This window comes from Camarhynchus parvulus, chromosome 2 (genome assembly GCF_901933205.1).
Source record: "Camarhynchus parvulus chromosome 2, STF_HiC, whole genome shotgun sequence".
Classification (NCBI taxonomy): Eukaryota; Metazoa; Chordata; class Aves; order Passeriformes; family Thraupidae; genus Camarhynchus; species Camarhynchus parvulus.
Window position 1 is genome coordinate 14,747,982 of NC_044572.1, and position 4,762 is coordinate 14,752,743.

Here is a 4,762-nt window from a genome sequence, read left to right on the forward strand (position 1 = left end):
GAGCTCTTGTTGGTCATGGAGATAAGCTTGCTAGACTGCAGCTCCCTCTTAACTCTGCAACTCACCTTTCAAATCAAATCACCTCATGTTGGAACATCTCAGCATACAGAGAGCAGGAGCCATGGTTGCCTTTGGAGAGTGTGCTCCCAGCCTGGCTTCCAGAGGTTCTGGAGGCATCTCCCTTGCAGCCCATGTCCTCCTGTCCAAGCCATGGAGGTTGCACATACAGTTATGTTGTTTATAAACAAATAAAACAGGCAACTGCCACCCTTTCTCTGCTTTTTAATATTGTCTTTAAGATTGGTCTCTACAGAACATACAGCTTGCAAAAATAAAGAACTGGACTGAAGTAAATGAGAGATATAAATGGCAGGCAGGATCTTCTGAGCTTCAGCTGAAGGTGTCACAAGATTTCCCTTTGTAGTGCTGGATTAGCTCCTCACCTTTGCTACATCTTCCAGTGAAATGAATGCAGGGGTGTTGCTCACATGAGAACAATAACTGATGTTAAAACCTGGAAACTGCTTCATAACTTAGGAAGTGCTCTGCATTTCAAGCACTAAAGATCTTAGAGATCTTCCTATGTGGGTACACTGTAATGAAGTCAGTTTTGATATGCAAGAGTGAATTATACTGTAAAAGTAGAGTAGCAGTGAGATAGAAAAGACTTTAATTGAAGCCACCCTCTCAGGAACACCAAGCCCTTGGCTGGCCTTGGCATCTGCCATCCCCCTGTGTCTCTGTGCACTGCATAAGCAATGGAGAAACCTCACCATTTTGAAGTTGAGGATGAAAGTAATCCTTATTTACAGTTACACCCAGTGAGCATTGTGCACAGGAAGTGTGTGATTATAAAAATACAGTTAGGACAAGTCTTACAAGTCTTCCCTACCTGACTGTAGCAAGACAAATACTGCCTTTGTTGGGTTAGGTAAACTGCAGAAATGCAGTGAAGCAGAGCAGACCATGGCTTTGTAAAGTTTGTGCAGAACTGCTGCTTCTGGGGGCACAGCCAGGGGTTTTGGGGGGTCTGAAGAGCCTCTTTAGATTCTCGTAAAGCATGGAATCTCAGAGAAGAATTTTCCTGTCAGTCAGGGCACTTTCAACTGGAACATGAGCAACATCTGTTTTTACACCAAATAGTTTTGACAGACAATATCTTATAGAATAAAAAAATGTGTTCTGTTAGCAACCATAATTGTTTGGGCCACAGGGCTTGGTTTGCTCAAGTGAACCCATCTTATCCTGGGTACTCCCAAGAGAAGCCACACCAGGCTGACAGATGTGACACACAGCCTGTGGAGGCCAGGCTGGCTGCCCTGGCACTTCTCCCTTGACCCTGTATTTCCATGGTGCCTGTCTGAGCATCCCCTCCCCATCCTGTCCCCTCTGTCCCCTGCCGGTGGCAGCGGGTGGCTCAGGCATTGCTCCACCTGCATGGCCATAGAAGGAAGGGGCTGGGGACAGGAGCCTACAAGCACGAGGTGAAGGTGGAGAGGACATGGCCCGAGCCTCTGCCATGCCTGCACCACAGATGGGTGTTCAGCTGCAGCTTAGGGGCAGGCGATCCATCCCACGAGCAGCAGCTCCTGGTAAGCAGCATTCCTCCTCTCCACTGAGCACAGGGCTCTGTCTTTGCACTGACAGCATCTCACACCAAATCTTGAAGCCTTGAGGCTACATTGCAGCAGACAGCTGGGAATTCAGAGCACAAAGTACTCACTTCTTCTGTATGAAAACCTTCCTGCAGCCAGCAAAAGGACAGCTCTGCATAAGACAAAAGTAGATCCATCCTGGGAGACAGGACAGTATTTAATCATCATAACTACTGCAGAAAATATAATTTCAGAGTTTTTCAGTCAATCTGACAGGCATTGAAGGAAAGGGCTGCAGTGAACTCCCTCATTTCTGGCCAGCACTTTTGTAGTGCATTCAGATTTTTCTAGTCCCCCCTGCAAGGCAACATAGAGTTCTGCAATTCTTTTAAGTAGCATCAAGGACATTGTGTTCCAGTTCCACATCCCTGATGTATCAATTAACTTGAGTGACTTGGAACTCTTACCTTGAAGCTGTGCACATAATGTTGACATTAAAAAAGAAAATGCTGCCAACATTTGTTGAAGTGCCAAAAAGAAAGTGCTCTGTTCAGGCTCACACCAACCACTCATTGTTCCCATCCTATCTCACAGGATAATCAGAAAGTGCCTGGGCTGATTCTCCACCCTTTCCTCATTTTCTCTGCAGGGAAGCATGAGATCAGCAGCTTTCTCCTTTTGTTCATTTTTGTCCTTTGCATGAGTATTTGTTTTGATTTATTAGAATTTATTTTCTTAAATATTAAAAAAAAATCAGGGGTATAATGGGTATAATGCAGGGATTCCTGCAGCCCTGGGAAGCTGTCTCTGGAGACCCCCTGTAGCCAAGTTGACTCCCCAGAATTGTTCAGAGCACTTGAATGTTGGGTTTCTGCTCCAAATTTTGCTACAGAAATTTCCTCCTGGCTGTAGAGGCAGCACAGGGAGATTAACCTGGCTGGGCTAAAGAAAGCCTTGGAAACAAGGCAACACTGCAGTGATTAGCATTAGTGATTTGTAATTGCTAATTTGGTATTCCAGTATTTAGTGATGTCTCTGGAAATAGGAGGTGTTAGTGATACAGAAATATTTATAAATAGCTTCCAGCTAGCCAGTAAACGTAGACACAAGTCTATTAGTTCCAGGAAATAAATTCTCTGCTCCTAACATGTAAATATAGTAATCAAAAATAGCAACAAAAAGCAAGAAATCTGCAAGATTTAGGAGATATTTTAGGAAAATAGGAAGCATACTTTGCATAGCTATGTCATTAATTGCTGCAACTAGTGGGACTGTTACCTCTTTTAAAGAGTTTGGTCACCATGCCAAGCCAATTTATTTTAATCTAATGTGATCAGGAATCACATCTGTACATTACAAAACCATGAGCACTAGCCATAAAAAAACAACCCTTGTTGGTGCAGAATTCTTTTTGGTAAAACTTCCAGTGCTTTACTCATACAAACTCTGAGTCTCTGTTAGCAATCCCTTCCTTTTCCAGCTATAGTAAATGCCTCAAACTAAATGGGATAAGAGCTGCTGGCCACAAGCTATTTTACACTGTTCGAGGCGAGACAGGCAAACAAGAAAAGTGCCTGCAGTGAGGCTGGGTAGCCACTCTTCTGGCAGCACAATGTGTACTTTAACTACTGGCAGAATAACAAAATGAAAGAACCTGAGGTCAAATCAATCCCCAGCCATAAATACCAGGCATTGACCTTAACAGCACTTCTTTGGTACATCTAATAGCAAAATTGCATAGAAGGTTCCATTATGATTCATTTTCTCAGCCTCAGAGGTACCTATCATTGCTACCCTGTATTGCCTAGTTCCATAGATTCCCATTATTTTTTATTTAACTTCCAACCATTTTCTGGTGTTATTTTTTTTATTCTGTCAAAATTACAAAGGCATATAGCCAGCATATGCAGAGTAATCTGAAGAGATTGTCAAAACTGACAAATTTCCAACTGTTGATCTTTTCATCTCTGCCAGATTCTGCTGTAGAGTTGCCTTTCATTCTCCCATCTAATGCTGCTTCCTTCCCTCTCTGTGGGACACCCACTCTCCTCATGAGGGTTCCAGCAGAAAGGGAAGCAAGGCAAGATTTCCATGCTCTGGTTGCACCCAGGGTTCCTGTGATGAGCAGGGAAGTTGTGTTCTCCACAGCAGTGCCCAAGGCTCTGTGGGTTTAGTGGATTTTATTTGCATGCCATGAGGGATTACTCTAATCTTCAGGTACACGAAGCAGAGGTAATTCACCTTTTAATCCATATTTAACAAAAGCCTTTCAACACACCTCTGTAGTGCAGCTGACTGTCTTTAGCATCTGAGTATCTAATGCTATTGTGGATAAAGGATAGAAGTTCTGGAACTCTGGGAGCACTGGAGTTTAGAGCCCAGGCATTCTGCATGGAACTGATTTCTGTCTGTATGTTACTGTCCTGAGCTAGGAGTGGTTCACAGGGCTGCAGATCAGCCCAGCCTAAGCATAGGCACAGCTGTAAATTAAAAGTTTATTAAATAAAACTTTTAAGAAAAGAAAAGAAAAAAGGAGAATGAGAAGGAACAAATAACAAGAAGCAAGGTGGGAGCAGGAGTCAAAGTAAAATGAGCTTCAAGCCAAAGAGTCTGAAGAGAGTCAGACAGGCATCCATCACCACCAGCCCAGCCTCAGCAGCAGGGAAAGGGGCAAAAGTAGGGGTTAGCACCCACATCCCCTCTTGCTGAAGCCAGGGGATGAGCATGGATTGCTGGCAGCACTGTGGGAATATCAGCTCGCACAGATGTGCAGGGTGGTGCTGAGGATGCTCTGCTCTGGAGCAGCCCACAATTAACATGGCACAAGGGATGGGGCTTCCTGCTACAGCTCTCCTGACTCCTGCTGCACCTCCTTGGCTAAAGATGCAAAGCCCTGTGCCCCTTATGGTGCAAGCAGGAAGGGGTTTCTACACCTGAAAAACAGATGTGAGAGGGCTCACTATGACTCTCTAGAGAAGGAACTGCATTGTACAATAAATTGAAGTAGTTAAGAAAAATGGGTATGACTTAAACACTTCAGAGCTATACACATATAAATAATATAAATTAATAATAGCAACATAAAAATGTTTAAAATTGGGCTATACTTTGTTCTTGTATTCAGAAGTTAGGAGCTTCTTGTATTCTTAGTAATATCTGCAGTGCAC